The sequence below is a fragment of the Monodon monoceros genome, unplaced genomic scaffold (genome assembly GCF_005190385.1).
Source record: "Monodon monoceros isolate NGI ecotype Baffin Bay Population unplaced genomic scaffold, NGI_Narwhal_1 Super_Scaffold_8, whole genome shotgun sequence".
NCBI classification, from domain to species: domain Eukaryota; kingdom Metazoa; phylum Chordata; class Mammalia; order Artiodactyla; family Monodontidae; genus Monodon; species Monodon monoceros.
In genome coordinates, this window is record NW_021703785.1 from 62,950,726 (window position 1) to 62,970,399 (window position 19,674).

Sequence of the window (19,674 nt, forward strand, 5' to 3'; positions counted from 1 at the left end):
CAATAGTTTCTGCCTGTTTTATGAGGGTTTCTGGATGGAGAGAGAGAAAGAAAAGGGATTTCTTCAGAAAGAGCTCCTCGATGTAAATAAACCGATACAATGATGTCAGGTACTAGTCCTCAGCTTTCTGTGGATCCCGCACCCCTATGCAGATAATGGCGATGGCTGATGGATAGATTTTTACAGTCTCCACTGAGCTTTCATGAACTAGTCAGGTTGGATCTGCATAACTCATCCATACAAAACTCCTGCAACAATCTGGTCCTATTGCCATCCCAGTCTCAGTGCAAGCATCTCAAACAATTGAACGTTTTATTAGTCAGAGGAAGAGTTTATCCAAGATCTCACTGTACAGAAAGCTTTTGTCTAATCTCCCGTGTCACATTTCATTATGACAGATGTGTCTGATTCCCTTCTTATTTACATAGCAGGCAGACATATTGTCATTACAGATAATTAGTCTTAAAAGCACCAGCTTTTAAAACACTCAAGTCTTAAGTTTCCCATTCATCCATCAGCACGGTAAGGAAAAATATGCCTCTTCCCGCATTAGGTTCTGTGTCTGATTTTATGTCTGCTCAAGCTTTTTATCCTTCTCTTGTTTGCCAGTGGAGGGGAAGCACGGAGGGGCCCAGACGAGGCTATTGTTCCAGTATTCCCAAACTGCTGACATTCTTTTCTGGGAAGATAACTGAATCACCAAATTTGATGAAAGGTCCCTGAACTATCAGGAAACAGATTTTCCATGGAGTCTATGAATATAACTATTAATTTTAAAGTCAAAGATCTTGGATTTTTTCAGCTTGGCTGTTTCTTCACTGAGAAGCATTTAAAAAATAAATTATTGCATATTGACAAAAAATATGATAACATAGGGACCTTTCTGTCGAAGAAACACATTGCAATATGAAAATCTAAGTAATATAAACTTGTCTTGAACATTTTCTAAGAGATTTTACTTAACAAATACACACTGGAGAATCTCAGTCATTCTGATTCAATTGGTCTAGGCTGGGGTCTGAGATCTACATTTCTAACAAGCTCCACAGACCACCCTTTGGGGGACTCTATTGATTAGTGAGAGAGCTGACTTCTCAACATCAACAACAGAGATGGAGAACAATATTTTCAAAATGCTGAAAAAAAAATTGTCTATCTGGTAATATATATCTAGTTAAAATTGCATTCAAGAATGAGGGCAAAATAAAGACATTTTCAACAAACGAATTTGGAGAGTTTATTACCAACTGATCCTCATTAAAGCTTCTAAACAACTTTAGGAAGAAGAAAAGAGAAACTAAAGGTGTGTCTGAGATGCAAGAAGAAATGAGCAAAGGTTAACATATGGTTAAATCTAAAATGTTGAGTCTATGAAAAAAATATTTAATTTTGCATGTAAAAAAAATTAAGTTCGAAATGGAAATGGGGTAAGAGTATCTGGCAAGCAAGTGGTTTTAGTTAAAACTTTCTAAGATCTTTTATTTGTTAGAGGAAGGTGGAGATATTAACTTTAATTTTAAGTTATATATAAATATGAAGTTAAGGGTTAAATAAAATAAAAATGTAGTGAATAACTTTCAGCATTTCAGAAGGAAATTAGGTAACTGTAAAAAATGGAATCAAAAGGCAAAAAGGAAGGGAGAGAAAAAGCATCAAAATAGCAGGACAAATAGAAAACACAAAATAGAACAATAGAAATATTTTCAAGGATATTGCAATAAAAATAGATGTAAATGGTCCAAACTTGCCAGTTAAAAGAGAGTGTCAAATTAGATTAGAAAATAAATCAGGATTCTCAACAGGGGATCAACTCTGCGAGGCTGGGTAGCAGCGGCCATGCTGGGGAGAGCTGCCCCCACTCCCAGTGGCTATGCAGGAACTTCACCCAAGGGACTTGTCACTGGGGGTCCAAGCTGCCACTTTACACATACAGGGAGGTGCCTCAGGTCTGCACATACTTCCAGCAAGGCTCTGCTTCCATGAAGCAGGACCTGCAGCCCCTGGTTGCCTGGAGTGAGGCAGCTGCCATTCAGACCCACATGTCACCCTGCCAGGGCTGTGGCTGGAGCCAACCCACAGAAGTTCTGGGCTCACCTCCCTGCCCTCTGTGACATCAGGAATTGTGTCCTATTCAGTAATTTGTAATTCTCAGACATCAAAATAACGAAGTAATTATTCTGAGAAGTTTCAAGTATATTGTTCCAATTGAGTTTGTGCATGTATGGTAAAAAATAGTGGAACAAAAACAAACTATCCAATGCTTTGGACACCATCTCTCTATTATATTTTACAAAAATCATTTGGAAAGATAGCCATACCTCTATATGCCACTCAAAGCTATCTGAAAAAAAAAAGTTAACATAAATACAACAGTTGACATCGATAGCGTGTTTAAGATTAGCAAACAGATTGAACACATGCACAGATGTGTAACCAAACACTATTTAGAGCCAGCCTACCTGGAGTCCACAAGAGCATTATCAAACCCCCCAATTCTCCCACATGTAACCTTTAATAATAGGCTGTTTTGATTATCTTTAGACTTTTTGTAAGTATTAAAGACTTACCTATGCAGATTGATGTCTTTAATACTTTAGTTTCTTCATTAAACAGAGTTTAGGGAATAGAGGTTATATTAAAAATTAAACTTCTTCAACTGATAATGAGCAATTATTGGTTTTGGTTTTAGTTTGTTTGACTTTTGCTAAGCTGTTCTCCGGTCATCTCAAGTAGAACTTAAACTTTTATGAAGGTGACAAGTGAGAAAATTTATCAATTTAGTTTGGTGTGAATGCTGTGGGTTGTCGTTGGAAATGTCAACGTTATTAGTCTAGAAAAAAAAAAGAGAGCTTTATTTTCATCTTGTGGTCCTCTCCTGATAGTTTCCATGAGATTTTGAGATTTTCTTGGAGAGGATGTTTCAGGTGTTTTGGGATTCTTTCACAGGAGTTTGGTGCCTCTCTCCTGTTGTTAGGGCTGACCTAAAAGCCACGATGATGTTGAATGTATTTGAGTGCCACGCCATGAGAGTGGATAAAGGGCATCCTTGTTTGTGGTTAGTTACATCTTTGGTCCTCTTGTAGAACAGTCTGTCCTGGAGACCTACAGCAGCCCCTTATGACCAGCAGTTCCTTGCCAGCTTAAGGATGTTGAGAGGCAGATGGGTTTTGAAGACACAGCAACCTTAAAACTGGCATAGTGACCTTGCCCGCCTGGGATTCTCCCAGGAAGAGGCCATTGTGGGGAAGAAATGGGCAGAGGGGCTTGGCCAGTTACTCCTGCTCAACACATCCTTGCTCTTTTTCCCTCCTTCTCAAGCTCCACTGCAACATGAACTTCTGAATTGCTTTTCATTCCTGCTTATCTTATAGAGCCAAAATAACATAGCTTACATTTCCTTTACCCAAAATCTGAGACTATTTGGAAAGCAGATAAATAGTTTGAGTAGCCTCTGTGGCAATGTGAATAAAATTTAGTGCTTGAGAGATTCCTTTAAATGGAAGTGGAAAATTGTTATTCACTCCTGATCAGTTTTCATTTTCATTTTTTCATTCTCACTTTAATTACTGAGCTTCCTTTCTCTGAAATCAAGTCTCTAAAACAGACCTTAATTATCCATTTTTAACTGCGGGAAGATTTATTATTCAAAGAACAGCTAGCAATCCAGAATAGATGTTATTCTGTTCATATTTTAAAGGGTAAGTCAAATATTTCTTCTAATGGAAACATTTTGTACCAAAAGCCTCTAGACAAAAAGGTAGATAGACGAAGAGATAAAGATTTAAAGTAAATCTGTAACGGAGGAAGATGACTAAATCTTTTGAAATCTTTAAGACATGATCCCCATGGAGTAAATGAATTAAATTAACATAATTAGAATGAAACAATCTTTGCATTCATACAGCATCTTATTTTTCCAAGATCTCTTTTTGCCTTATATCTTATGTAAATAATCCCTCTAAGGTAACTACTCTTAAGCCTATCTTGTCTTTTAAAGAATCTATCGAAATCTCTTTATGTGCTTCCCTAAAAGGGATTTTCCTTATAAAATTAGCCTTTTTTTAATCTATAGCCTTAAAATGCAGAACTCTACCTTAAGACGTAAAAGGTTCGTCATTTTCCTTCAGTTCTCTGTAGCCTGGTTTATAAAGTTTGTTTGCCAAAGAAGCTTAGGAAATTATCATTTTTGGAAGCCTTTAAAAGTAGCAGAGCTCTTTATCTCTTGGTCATGGTTTCAGTGTGGTTCTTCTGGAAGGGAAATGTAAGACATAGACACACAGGTGTCTTTGGAAGAGAGATAATGAAAATTAGTTGTAGAGATGTCGTACCAAGTGTTGGTGGTATCCATAAGTGGAAGCATCCCATAGGCAGACAGAAGTCATAACCAGAGCTTGGTAGAGAGGTCAGTACTTACATATGGGACTAATCCATACAGGAATCATAGCTAAAATTGTGAAAGTAAAATATCTATTAAAGAGATGAGAATCCAGGGTATTTCTAGGGTGAAGAAGGAAGAGGAGGGAGGAATCCAAGTGAGAGTCTGAAGGGTGTGCTTGAAAAGATGGGAGAAAACAAGGGCGTTGTGGTGTCCTGAAAGAAGACGATGGGGAGGAGAGCATTTCAAGAGCTGGGATAGATCATCTATGTCAAATAGAAATTAAAGTAAGCCCATTGCATTTGTTATCTCAATTTTTTTTTTTTTTTTTGGTTAGATGATCTTGAGGGAACTGGGATAACAGTGGAAAGCGTGAAGGATGAAGCTGAAAGGGGCTGTGGAGAAATGCCTTAATAACAAAACAGAGGACATACCAGTCAGTATATTGCCCACTGGAACAGTTGGGTGAGAAAGTTTAGAAATACTGATGTTAGCTAGCAGGGAACTAAGGTCAAGTGACTCAGGGTGGGGGCATCTCTGCATAATTGTAGATAGACTGGAAGACCCCAATAAAGAGGGAAAGATGAATATAATATTATAAGGACTCAGAGAAGAGGCTGGAAGGAATGGAATCCTTCTAAGTAAACCTTAGAAATGAGAACCTTAGAAGTGAAGAAACTTCATTTCTTTGTTAGAACCTTAGGAATGAAAGACCTCACAGGTGGTGGATTGGCTCTCTCATTATAGTAAAGGAGGAAATAATTCTAGCAGGAAGATATTTTATTAGGAGGTGGGGAATGGGGATAGGGAAAACAATGAAGAAGAGGTGACATTTGGGTCATGCCTCTTCAGTAACATCATATGTCTAGCTATTTCACAACCAATAATCGTCAGTGATTTGCTTATCAGTGAGTAATAATATACTGCTAACTCTTCATTATCAAGACCTTTCTCCACAGCCCTTTCTGACTTCCTTCTTTGACACTCTGTTACATTAATTACCTCAAGATTAGCTGTCATCTATTAGGTAGCCAAAGATCGTAGAAAGAGCATTCAAGGAAAGGAAATAGTATTCACTAAAACAGAGTCGTTAAAATGCAGCAAATAGGTCAGTATGGCTGAAGTATAGGATATTGGGTTGGATGAATGGTTAGAAGTGAGCACAGAAAAGTAATCTGAGAGCTCAATTAGGAAGAGAAAGGCCATACTAAAGAGCTTGGATGTGATTCGCAGAGGGGAACTCATGTAGATTTCCCTCCTCTGGGTACAGTGTATCATATTGATTGCGCTGATGCTACCCGACAAGGTAGGGTTCTTCAGGTGCTTGGAATGGGAATTGTGTGGGGGAGGGGAGTTTTTCACTGTGGTGGGGGCTAGAGGTGAGGCAAGGACTTCTCAGCAGATGAGAACCTCTCTCTACCTCAAGGCTATTAGGCTTGTTTTCCAGGGAAATCTTACTCTTTGGAACCACATGGACCATGAGGTTTATCACATGGTTGCTGTAGCCAAATTCATACCAACAAATAAGCTTAACAAAAGGTTCACTGAGGGCAATGCCAGGCCCTGCATCAAGGTGGAGAAGTGAGTGACTCTGTTAAAGTCACAGGAGAGCGTCTAGTCCTCAGTGTTGCCCAGGATGCTCTTCAGGAGCCCTCTGACACCTGCTCCACCACATTTTTGATGTCAAATTTAGCAGCTCTCTCTAGATGGCAGGTCAGATCTAGAACACACTCTTGGCAGTGCCTTTGGTTGCAAGGATGATGCTCTGGACAGCACCATGACCCTCACACCATGGTTTGCCAGAGGGGCCACCATCAGTCTCTGGGTAGCGTTGATGGCATGGACTGTGATGGTGAGTCCTCCGCGACGTGAAAGTTTCATGGATAACCTTGGGCAGGAGAGCCACTGTGGTTGGTGGTTCAGATGGCATTACTGACGACCTTGAGAGAGCTCTCAGGTTTCTCATGGTTCACTCCCATTGCATGCACATGGGGAATCAGCCGAAGGGGCAAAGATGAAGACTTACCTTCAAGTAAACCTCAGCCTTCTCAAAGACACAAGGGAACTCCACATCAACATCACCCCATTTGATGCTGGTGGGGATGAGGCCTAAAAGAGATTTTAACTTAGTTTGCATGGCACATAACTAATGTGTTCCATGAAGTTACTCACAGTGATGAGGTGACGGGTGAGGTGGAGAGTTTGCCTAGAGGAGCAGGTGTAGTGTTGGGCTGAGGCACAGGAGTCCAGGGTTATCATTTGGGAAGCATTCTTGCATAGTTCAAGGGCGTAACAGGCAGCTCAAGTTCACATCAGGATAGTCCTGTGGAAACTCTGAGAGCACCAGCCAGGACCAGGTCACCATTCCAACTCTACAGACGTGCAGCCCCTTCTTCTGTCTGGTTCCATTCCTCACCAAACCTGCCCAGCCCCGACCAAAATGTCTGACTTGATACTAACGGGGTTCACTGCCTCCCTCTTTTTTTTTCTTTCTTTTTTTGTAGAGACCTGGGCTGGTTATCTCTGCAAATTCCTGCCATTTAATTCAGTTCCATGCACTAAAAATCCACAAGAGTTTAAGGGAACAGTTGGAAGAACAGCTTGCTTGTGCCTTATGCACTTGGAATTGTAGCTATTTGCCTTGATCTTTCCTGGTTACTGCTTAGCTGAGAAGAAACAATTCTCAATAGTGACCTGATTATTATTTTGCTAAGTCCAGTGATATTCTTGAGAATTTAAAGGAGCATAAATGTTGGAGGTGACAGCCCTCTCTATGGGCTCTCTTACAATATAGAGATCACTTATAATGAAATTCTAACCAGTAAATTATAGTTCCTCCTATAGGGGATGAAGAAATAAAGATTTATGCCTAGGCTTTAACATTTAAACTAGTATGAGTTTCCATACTATCCTTCTGTTTTAAGTTTAAAAAACTTAATATGACATTTTCTTAGTTTTGAAATCAGACTCTGATTCTCAAGGAGCTTTGTTTGTTGCAAAAAGATTTATACTTTATATCCTAAATTGGGTGAGAAGTGATGCAGAAAGAAAACATTCCCCCATCTAGCCATTAAAATATTTAATCTTGGGCTTAATCCTTGTAAACAAGTTTCCCAGGACAACACTTAAATGCTACCCGAAGCTTAGATAAAACAAAATATGATTTTGATTAAGTGTAATACATTAGCAAAATGTCAGTTTGTGATATTTTTAAGTGAGATAGGAAACGCATGATGGCTGATAAATTGCCTCTCATTAAAAGAAAACAAGAGAACTAAGTTTTTTCTAAGTATTTATTTCTGAATTTGTATACGTTTGATATACTTGTCAACTTAAAAAAAAATGCACAATGTAAAAGCTGTGAGTCAAGTTTATTCTGTGTCTTACTGAGGACTATAGCCCAGGAGATAGCCTCTCAGATAGCTCAGAGAAATTGTTCCAACAGGTAAGAGGGGAGGTCAGTATATATGTGAGTTTGGCAGAGGGTGCAAGCAACCAAGCACACATCCCAGTAGAAGTTTGTTGCTAGTCATGAAAAACAGACACCTTAGTTAATGGTTTTAGGGCACCTTAGATAATGGTTTTAGGGCTTTTCTAAGTATGGGAAGATGCATGAGTTTGGGTTCATAAAACTTCCTCCTGAAAATTTCACACTGTCTAAAGGCCTGTTCTGCCAGTTTTCCCAGAGCACAGAGTGTCTCATTCCTGATGTCCACCCTGAACTCCTTTCAAGGTGTACTAAAGGTCAGCAACTTCAGTGGTTAATGAATCAATCCTTGTAGAGCTGGATGGCTAGAGACATTCTTCAGTTGGCACACTTATCAGCCATACTTATGTTTTCTGATTTATTAAATGGGAAATTTAAGCAGCTTCATAGAATGAAACAAACTATAAACCAATTAAGCTTCACTAATAGGCAAAATTCCCTTTTGCATTTTTCTAATAGCCCTTCTTTGGGTTTCATGGCCATGTGGCTCTACCACTCTCCCCATCCCACCAGTCTTCATTTATTGAAGTTTTTGGCACCTGACTCATAGGAGTCGTGACTTCCAGAGCTCTTGCCATAGTTATAGACAGCATTCACGTCTGGTGAGCAATCCATCAAGCTTCAACTTCACCTCCTTAACTTACAAAACCTGGACTTCCATTCTCCATGAGCAACCCATCCTCAACCTCATTCTCACCAAGAACAGCTTCATTTCTGAAGCTGGAAACCAATACAAAAATAATCTCTGCCCACAGCTCCTTAGTGGTCCAGCTTTCACCCACCGTGCCCCACTGAGTTCTTCAGTCCCTCAAGCTCCTCTTCGCCTCATCGTTTCCCTCCCTTCCCTGACTACAAGTCTCTTTCCAACTATTTCCTCCAATGGATCAGCCTTCCAAGTCTTGACCTCAGCTAAACGGAGAATTGGTCTTTTCTGCCCCTATCCCTAGGTACTGAATGTTACTGGAGGAAAACACAGATTGTTGTTACTATATGTTTTTGGTCCCCAAATCTCAGTGAGACCCTCAAAGCAATCCTTTCTTGCTTCTCTAGGGAGCAGTCTCTTGCTTTCCTCCCAGGGATTATTCACTTTTCCTTAAGTCCCAAGCTCCCTGCTGCCATCTTCATTCTCAGCGGGTGACATTGCACCATGTTTCACAGTGAAAAGATGAAGCTTTCAGGCATGAACATCTCCACTCTTGTTCCTCAGGGTCCATGTTTTTCCCCACTACACCTCTTGGCTGACACATACAGTAAGATCTCAACTAGACGTAAGGGGATTATGCTAAACTGAAGCAGAACCAGGATCATTATGTCAGGATACTGGCAAACACCATTTAATGGTTACTTTTGTTTGATTTTATAGCAACAAGCCTTCCATCTCACAGATAATGAGAAATAGCCCTGTACTAAGCACAATAAACCCAATATATTATCAAAATATCTTATTTATATTTCATAGGTGCTCATTGAATGAGTGAATTAAGTAAATGAATGAATAAATGTGGTAAGCAATCCCTGGAGTGAATTAATAAATGAAGAAGTACAAGAAGTTTAGGAAAAGTTTTCAGCCCAGGAACTTATAATCTAGTTTAGAAACAGCTGAACAAGGTGTGGTATAATAAAGTTTTGGACTGTGTGGAATAGAAAATTAGAGATAAGCTAAAATATAAGAAGGTGTTAATTATTTAGGCAGGGTAGTTCAGACAAAATGTTTTTGATTTGTTTTCTGTTTTCACTTTTTAAGACAAGAGAGATCACAATGTCTGAGCATTGGACATTCTAGGTTCTCAATATATCTCAGGAAAGAAAGGTGGAATAATTATTCTTCATATTGCTAGAAGATAGGAGTGTTAGACCATGAGATTTAAGGCAATATAGAAAGAAAAAGGGAATCCCTTCTAGGCAGTAGGGCCAAAGGAAAACCATAAATAAAGGCAAAGGGGGAGGGGCAGTGAAAATTGTGTCTGGGGAATGACAAGAAGACCAGTTTAACTGGAACATTAAATGTGATATGTAGGGTGTGTGTGTGTGTGTGTGTGTGTGTGTAGAGTGTGGTGTTTGCAAAAGCTGGGCACAGAAATTTCAACTTAGGGACTAGTATGTTAGAAGTTTATTAGTACTATTGGGAGCCACTTTAAAGTAAATCCTATATTGGTACACTCATATTGGAAGAAAATCCCTTTTGCTTATGATTTTATGCCAGGGGCTTGCAAGAATGTCATTTAGTCTTGTTCAATTGTCACTGAAGAGTCAGTGTCTTTAATAATTATTCAACAAACTTGCAGATTGTCTTCCAGATGCAAGCTAATGCTCTAGATGTTTGCGGAGATATAAAGATGTATTTTAAAATCTCATGGTGGAGGAGTGAAGGAATGCATAAGCAGTTTGTAATGAGTGAACACCTGGTTTATGAATATTTCATGCTTATATGTGATCACCACCAGGGGGCGAATTCCCTCCCGCTTGTAAAACTAGCGGTCAGAGGGAAGGAAAAAGTGCTTTCACCAGAGCCCATGAAAAGAAAAATCCCTGATCTGTCTTCCAGAATCACAGAAGGTAGTAAAAGTCTCTCTTTTTGCCAGTGGTAGGTTTAAATAGGTTTCTAACATTAATTGTATTGCCCCATGGAAAAAGTGCCATGAATAATGGTTAGGTTTTGCAGGGTGATTCCAAAGACATGTTTAATATTTCATGTAGTTAGAAAAAAACAAGGCCAATATATGTAATAAATATTATTTATATTTTTTATGGAAAAAATTTCCCAAGTACAAACTTTCAGAACTCAATCCATTTACATCAGTGACTGCCTGTTACTTTAAGGCATAATGCCGAATGAATAGAGGTATGTATTCACACTTAATACTTTCCTGTCTTCTGAAATGTAGAACTACTTATTTAAGAAACAATAAGGATTTACCAATACAGTTCAAGACAACCGATTTTCCCTTTTATGAAAGAACAAATGTTCAGTTTTATTTTTGCAGGTGGATAAAAAGAGACCAGTCTCTCCTTTACCACCAGTCTCTCCTTTATCAAGCCCCAAGCATTTGATCACCATTGTCTGGGAATAAATTATAAAAGTTTCAAGTCAGGTTAAAAATGAGCTGTGCTGTGCTTATCAAACAGCTTCAGGCTCTGCAAATAGCCTCTGTGCTGCCAACACAAAGGCACATTTATTGCACATTAATTTTTTCAGCCTGATTTGCTCCAAAGTTATCACAGGTAGAAATTCCTGTCATTAACACTATCCTCAAATGGCAGAGACAGACGCTACAAGCAAGGTCCTTTACTCACTTTGTAGCAAAACTCTGACGTTACAGCCAAATGTGATCAAGGTCCGTGGCCCTCTGTCCCCAAGACCCACCCTGTTTTAGATTTCAGGATCAGTTTGGTGCCTGCTACTTCCTCTGCTAAAAGGCAGTTGAGGTTATAAGCCACTAATGAGCATTTTGTTCCCAGTTAAGCCAATAGAAGAAACACAGTTCTCAACTAGCAAACATCTAAGACAAAATTTTTCCTTCAGTGTATATTAGTAGGAAGCATTATCCATGCAAACCCTATTCCTATAAAGGGGGACTAATTTACTACCAAGAATGACTCATCATCCAATTTGGGTTTCTAGATGAGGGATTATAAATTTGAAGGCAGGCAGGACCCTCAAGGGGTCGAATGGCCTCCTGAAGTTATATCAGTGTTGCATTAAAGTTCATTTTTGTGGAAGAGGGACCAGAGTTTCCTCAGATTTTCAGGTTGGTGACTCCAAAAAACTTAATCACTGATGTAGATCCCCTGTTTCTCTTCTTTTTGTTTTTCTTCTTGATTTTACATCTGATTAAGTGTATTGACCCTAGGATTAGAAACTCAGGAACTGAAAGCCTGATTTTTCTTTTTTTAACCACTTAAGGTTACGTGATTGTGGCAAGTTTCTTCATTTCTTTATCACACAGCTTCTTCACTTGTTCAATGGGGTGACAGCTAATTGCAGCCCACAGAGCAGGCAGATGTTACATGAGATATCGAAGGGGTTCTAAAATCAAGAGTGTGTCAGAATCACCTAGGAGGGCTTATTAAAACAGAGATTACTGGGTCCCACTCTCAAAGTTTCTGATTCAGTAGGTCAAGGATGGGACCTGAGGATTTGCATGTCTAACAGGTTCCAAGTTGATGCTGATGCTGTTGGTCAAAGGACCACAATTTGAGAACCAGAGCTTCCATCCTGAAACACCCATGGAAACCTGGGTCTCGTGGTTTATTTGCCTGTTTCTTTGCCCATCACCTTGCTCACCAGGGTAACTCCTATTGCTTTGTTTTTTGTGTGACCCTTCATCTCAGCATCTAGAATCTAAATTTCCAGCTCAGCCTTTCAAAGCTGGCATGCCTGCTGGGTTCCGTCTGACTCTAGTAGTTAGGAAAGGGTTGGGTTTTCACAATTTTAATGGAACACTGTCTAGTAGGAATATAATGCATGACACATATAAAATTGTAATTTTCTAGTAGCCATATTAAAAAAAAGAAACAGGTAAAACCAATTTTAGCAGTGTTTTTCATTTGATCTAATATATCATCATATGATAGTATATTATCATATTAACAAGCAATCAATGTAAGAAATTATTAATGAGATGTTTTACATTTTTTTGGTACTAAGTCTTAGATATCTGGTGTGTATTGTACATTTCCAGCACATCTCAATTCAGACCAGCCCATTTCAGGGGCTTGTGGCCACTCACTGTATGGCACAGTTTTAGAGTATTTGTGAGGGGGAGAGAACTGGAGAGTCCTTCGTGTGTTCTCAGAATGAAAAACTCCCCAGAGAGTACTGGGTTCTTTATGCTACAGATTCTTCTGTCACAAGAGTGACACAACCTCTCAAAAGGCCAGGTGTCCTTGTGTGAGAAATTGGAAGGCTTGGGTCTGGGATATTTTTATAGAAAGTCACACGTTTCACCAGGAAGAAAGAAACATCCTTAGATATATGTTATGGCGCCCCTAAAATATTTGCATTTCCAAAATTAGGCCCTTCTCCCTTGAAAGAGCATGTCCATTGATTCTGGTCTTCCAGCCAAGTCCAGGAGTGGTGAATTAGCTGCTTTTAGTTCTTCCTGGAAGGGAAGCTGGGAGACCATTTGGAATAGAAACCTCCAGGCAAATTATCACATGAGTAAATTAGAGTCACCGGCTTCCAATTCAGCTTCCCCCCAGATGGCGATGGCAGCCTGTAGCAGTCAAACCTAGGAAGTCAGTGCCTGGGGTGAGAAAGCCCACCCACCCCAGAGAATTTCCACAGTGGACGTGGTTGAGTACTCCACTAATGAAAGTGCTCAGTCGAAATTCACGTTTTCTATTCAGACAACACTGATACTCCTTCAGCCAATTATTCTCATTTCTGCTCAAGTGGTCCTTAACCCACAAAACATTACCTCTCTAAACATCTCGAGTTGAAGATCATTTTCATTTTGTCTCTGCACAGCCAAGTTTTTAAGATTCGTAACAGAATAGTTGTACTTTCAAAGTTTTTCAGTCTTGCTGTAATCTTTATTTTATAATGTGACTTTCAGATATATAATTCAGGGATGATATTGACTATATTTCAATGTTTTGGATTTGCTATGGAATCACTGAAGTTGTGCTGTTAGTTGAGAATAAGACATGACGTGCGATGAGTCTCTGACTAGCACGCTACCCTGAGTACACAGATGGTGATGAATTTGGTGTGGTACCTTTAATAAAGGTACCATAGGCATAGATAGGCATAGATAATATCTATCTATGCCTAGATAGGAACCTACAACATGGAATATTCATGACTCATTTTCCTGAGTAGCCAAGTCTCACCTACTCTGATCTGCTTTGTTTTCTTGACACTTCAAGCCATCATCCTCGCTGCCCATCAGTGCCCTTGTCTTGCCCTTTCACTCCATTACCCCATCCTGTCTCTTCTGAATTCCAGTCTTGCTTCCCTCCTGAATATAATTTTGTCTTTTTCCTTGACCTGCATTCACAGATAACTCTTGGGATAAAACTCAATCTAATTCTACCTTGTTTGCTTAATATTATCAATTCTCTTTTGGTAAATTATCTTTAAGCTAATTGTATTTTTCATTGTTTTATTTTCCATTTTGCTTTTTAAGCAGAAAGAAGAGGCAATAATAGTTGCAGGAACTTCTAAAAGTATAATTTATGTCATAAACTAAGATGAGGGTTGGGGGCAATAACTCTTCATGTTAACATCAGCTTTTGAGGATGGGCTGAGAGTCTTTTTAAAATCCCTAAGCCTACCTTCTTACGGTTTAGAAAAAGCCCATGCTCAAATTCTCAGCTTTAACTTCAGCAGAGCAGTGAGCCCAGTCCCAATGACAGCTCAGGAGAATTGCCAGAGCATTAATATCACCATGTAGAATGAATCAGGTACAAAATGAGGAACATTACTCTGTGGTTTTGAACCTATAAAACAACCTGGCTTTCTACAAGTTGTATAAACCGTGCATAATACAGAAGGAGGAAAATGTGGGTGGAAAGTTCTGCCTCGGAAAGGGCTTCTTAGCATAAAAACATAAAATTTAACCCAAGAAAATCCTTAAAAATCATTGACCATGAAACCCACAGAGGAAGGTTCAACCAAGAATCCATAACTGTTATTAGAATTTGAAATATGCCAGATGGGCTTCATAAAGACTAAAAATTGACTAATTTCCACAAAGCAGGACTTCGATTCATTTAGCTTAGTATGTAAGTCTTTGTAATAAAAAATATTTATTTTCCCCTTACTGGATGCCAACCGTGGAGCTGAGTTCTGTATATACAAAGGTGCATAAGACATAGTCCTGATAGGGAGGAACACAGACACAGGAGCAACCGATGACACTTACAGGATGATGAGGGCCTTGAGAAGCATAGGAAGGAGCAACAGACTTTACTTGGAGTCAAAGAGGAAGTGACATTTAAGCGAAATTTTGGAAGATAAACAACAGTTCCTCAGGTATACAAAGTAGATGAGCAGTGTTCCAAGCAAAGAGAACAGAGGCACAGAAACACAAAAGAGCTCCTTAAAGAACTGCAGTAGTTTGGAAGTGGCAAGAGTGCAGAGTACATGTGGAGTAGGGTGGAAGCAGAGTAGAAGGGGTGGATGGAAAGGAACCAGGTCGTGAAGGGCCTTGTTCTTGCAGAGGAATCTAAACTCGATCCCTCAGATAGTGGGATTCACCGATCGGGGAGGGATACTCCTAGTCACATTTTAGCAATGTCACTAAGAGTAGGCTGGATTGGAGAAGAGCAAGACCGAAGGCATGGGAACTAATAGTCCAGGATAGAGAAAACAGGGGCATGAATTAAGTAGTAGAAGTGGCAGGAAAGAAGAGAAAATATTAGGAAGGTTTTTAAGAAGTGAACTGACCACTTGGTGATTGATTAGGTGTAGAATATGAGAAAGAAGGAATCTAGAATTGCATTTTCATCTATTTCCTTGATGTGATTCTGCATCCCTGTTTCTTCCAATCCTTTGTTAGTTTATTCAGTTAACATGTATTGAGGGCCTATTATGTGCCAGGTGTCATAGTAAACACTGAAGATACAAATTCTATTATTTGACAAATATTTCATAGACACCTGCTCTCTGTCAGGCATTGTTCTAGACTCTCCGAATCCAGCAGTGGAGGAAACAGACAAGACATGTTGAAATAAGCAGAAAATCCAAACAAACAAAAAACAAATAGAGGAATAAAAGGTTTCCCTTTATTAACTTGATGGGGAGCAAGGAAGACAACCTCTAAAGCAGCTGCTTCAAAGTGATGGAGAAAAGGAGTCAGTCTGAGAGCAGGTAATGAAAATTCTGGCAACAGAAACGAGAGCAGTTTCAAGCATTCTGGGCTTCAACTTTTAGCAAAACAGAATATTGGTGATGTGGGTAGTCACAAGCAAGAACAAAAGGACCCCAGCAGTTTCCCTGGGAAAGGTGCAAGGGGTTATTTCTTGGGGACTCAACATTAGAGCCAGGTAGAATGGAAAATTATGAGACCAGGGAAATTGAAGACAGTTCAGAAAAATATGGGCTTTCAAATTCTTGCCCTCCTGCAGTTTACCTCTAGTGGAGAAATAGGTGATAAACAAAATAAGTTAGTGAATTATACAGTATATTAGAAAGTGGTAGATGTTATGGAGAGAAATATAAAGCAGGGAATGGGAACAGGGAAAATGGTGTGTGTGTGTGTGTGTGTGTGTGTGTGTGTGTGTGTGTGTTCACAGACAAATGTGTGTGTTCTTTTAAGTGGGATGGCCAGGGAAGGACCCACTGAGGCAGTGACAGATGCAAATAAGAAGGAGGGCCAGTCTGCAAAGAGTTCAGTGTCCTGGTGGAGTCAGACAGGTGCAATACCACGTGAGACGTTCTGAGCTGGAGGAATGCATGGTGGTGTGGCAGCTCGTGCATTGGGTACCTAACCCAGCCAGGCAGCAGGGAGTGGTCAAGGAAAGCATCTCCAATGAGGTGCCACTTTAGCTATAACCTGACAGTTGAGTTAGAGTAAGTCGAGTAAGATTGATGCAGTGGGTTTTGTTCCAGGAAGAAGGACCATCGTACGCCAAGGCATCAAGTTATGATAGTTTGGAAATTTCAGAGAACTTTCAGTAGCTTAGAGCTACTGAGAGCAGAGTGTGCATGGAGGGGTCACAGTGACAAGAAAGGAAGGGCTGGATCATGGATGGACTTGAACATCACAAAAAGGGATCTGGATTTCAGACTGAAGGCCATATGTGTGTGAATGTGCATATTGTGTGCCCATGCACGTGTGAATGCCTGTGTGTGCGTGTGTGACTGCAAGATTTTAAGTACTAAAAGGATTTTAAGCAAACGAATATTGGATTGGTTTTTAGAAAGATTCGGCCCATAGTCATGTTATAGATGGATTACAGGAGACTAGGGAGTAATAGAATCCTATACTAGAGTTAAGGAGACCAGTTTAAAGCTCATTAGTAAATTCAGGCAAGACAGGAGGAAGGCTCGAAGAAGTCAGAGGCAGTGGTAATTGAAAGGCGGTAGCAGGCAAATTCAGGAGCTATTTAGATGGTCTCTGTTGATGGCACAGACTCTCAGGCCTTCAACTCCATTTCCCCATCCATTCCCTTCATTGCTGGTGGCCAGGAGCCCAAACAGACTCTTCCACTTCAAAACCTCAGCCCAGATGAATTGATCCATCCATCTTTGATGTTACTTGAGCAGCTTCTCTGGAGCCAGTGCCTCCTGTAGTTTATTGTGTAAATCATTCCACAGAGCCGTGCTAGGCATCATGCAGGTGGGTATGAAAGTGAGTGAAACAGTACTACTCACCCTGTGCAGGTCGAGTGAGAGGAGATGGACTGACAGACTCCAGAAAGTGCTTTATGGCAAGAGCATAAGGGACTGAGTAACGGAAAGCAGGTGCTCAATAAATATTTGGAATATGAAGAAGAGAGGCCCAGCTCTGTCTGGGGGAGCTAGAGGAGATTTCACTGAAAGACATTTAAATTGGGTCTTGAGGGAGGAATATGCCGTTTCCAGGGAGCACAGGGCCAGCATTCAACAAAGACAGACTGGTAATGGCAATGGAGACAAGCATAGTCAGCTGTGAAATTCTTTTTCTGTTTTGAAATCTCGCTTAGGTCCACAGCTACACTCTGTTACCTAAATTCAGCCTTCTGATGAGGCAGGAAGGAAATGATTTCATTCTGAAGGCAGAGACATAAATAATCACAGAAAACCAAAAATATGACGCTATTTATTTCTGGTTTTTCTGTTAATGTATCATTAACATTTAGAATAAAAATCCAGGGGGAAGCTAATTCTAATATTTGATATGATTGAAGAAACAGACTGAGGAGAGTCTACGAAAGGCCTGGATCTTCTGTAAGCATCTGAGGAAGGAAGATGTTTAACTTTAAAGTTAAACCAAGAGTCCAGAGTTCCATTTCTTTCCACATCAGTCGTGTCTCACCTCAATGGGTCGAAAGTATTAAACAGACACTAAATGAGGTCATGGAAAGACTTTCAGGCAACATGAATTTAGGAGTTGGGGTTGACCGAAACTTAAAGTTCCACAGCCATAAACTCCCCCATAATTTCTTCTCATTAGCTTTTTATCACCTTTAAAATAGAGCACGGATTCCAATCCAACTGCACATAAATGAGAAAACAGTGAAACTTGCCAGAGGCAAACATTACATTTTGGTTAACACTGAATGAAGTTACAGAAGTTTCTCTGACTCAGCCAGTTATAGATTTGCATTTGCTAAAGATGTAATGTGACAATTGGGTTTGTAGTAAGAATGTTAGTAACTGGTTCTCCAGCTGCTGACATTCAACCAGAAATAAAGTTCTGTGGCCTCAGAGCTAAAGGACAGGTACACACTATACAATCAAGAACTCAGCAAGTGTTTACATCTACTACTTGCCTTGCCCTTCCCTAGGTTATATAGGAAACACAGAAAGAAATTTAAGACATATTTCCAAACGGGCCCTCCAAACAAAGCACAATTAAGTACCCTCCCCCTCCCAAATATTACCTAGTTTTGACTTGTCTGCCCCTGGCAGAAAGAGTGCTCAACAGGGACTGGAAGAGTTGGACAACCCTGTGGAAGGTGTAGAGTTTAACTTGGCCCTGGAGGGATCTAGGAGGAGTTGGGAGTGGGTTGGACGGGGGAGGAAGACATATCAACTGGAAGGGGAGTGGAGATAGGACAGGCTAGGCATCAGGGCCCTGCAGAAAGGAGATGGTTCTGTCCATGAGGAGGGGGCCTGGGAGGGCAGGAGTATAAATAAGTAGCAGTGGAGCCAAATTCTGAGGGTCTTAAAAGCTGCACAAAGGAATTAAAGACTTGATGTGGAAGGCAGTAGGAGCCATTGTAGGTTCTTGAGCAGGGCTTCGAAGTGGTAAATAATGTATATGTTTGGAAGATACCTCTGGCAGTGTGGTACAGACTGGATCAGACATGGGAGAAAACAGTCTGGAAATTGTAGTAGTTTTCCAAGTTATTGTAATTATTCAGTTCTGGCTGACCATGTAGGGACAATGGGAATAGAAGGAAAATAAATCCTTTTATCATCCCTTATTATCCAAATATTGGGTGGGGGTGGGGGTGGGGCTGGGAGAAAATTGGTGTTTGATTAGGAATCTGGGAAAATAGCTAAACAAGTTTATTCACTGAACAATTTGGGACGATGTCATGATTCTCCAGTGTTCCCTAACCTGTAGGAACAGTCATTTCATTTGAAAATGACTGGCTTTGCATTCCTGTCAGTGGAATCCTGGACAGGGAACAAAGTGGTATTTCAGCTGGAATATAGAAGCCAGTATCTGCGGAAATGCAGACTTTCCAAGTCAGAGAAGAAAACTCAGATCCAGAGGGAAATGTGATGGCTGGCATTTCTGTGACAGAGAGCTGTGTGGTGCAGAATCTGCTCTTATCTGGGGGCCAGGGTTACCCAATTGCCTTGGATGGCACTTGGAGGACACAAATGGAAAAGGTAAACCCTCCTAAGGGATTTCTGAATTCTCTACAGAATTTATATTTCTTAAATATACAGAATTTATATTTCTTTGTTCTCAGTCACAGGATTCTTTTATTTTCAAAAGAGTTTCTTAACAATCTCTCTCTTTTCTTCCTGTGGTCTCTATCCTCATCCTTTGTATTAACACCAAGTTAGAAAAGCAGATTTCCACATTTCATTCTTATTTTTATGCATTCGTCTTTATTTATCCATGAATATATCCTGCATTATAGCAACATGAGAATCTTCATCGTATTTGAAAATAACTTAATTTCTACAATGCTCAATAATCAG

At 40.0% G+C, this 19,674-nt stretch overlaps 1 pseudogene; it reads right to left on the minus strand.

Moving 5' to 3' along the window:
* Positions 1-5,669: 5,669 nt before the first annotated feature.
* LOC114888089 lies at positions 5,670-8,477 on the minus strand (annotated as a pseudogene).
* Positions 8,478-19,674: the final 11,197 nt, after the last annotated feature.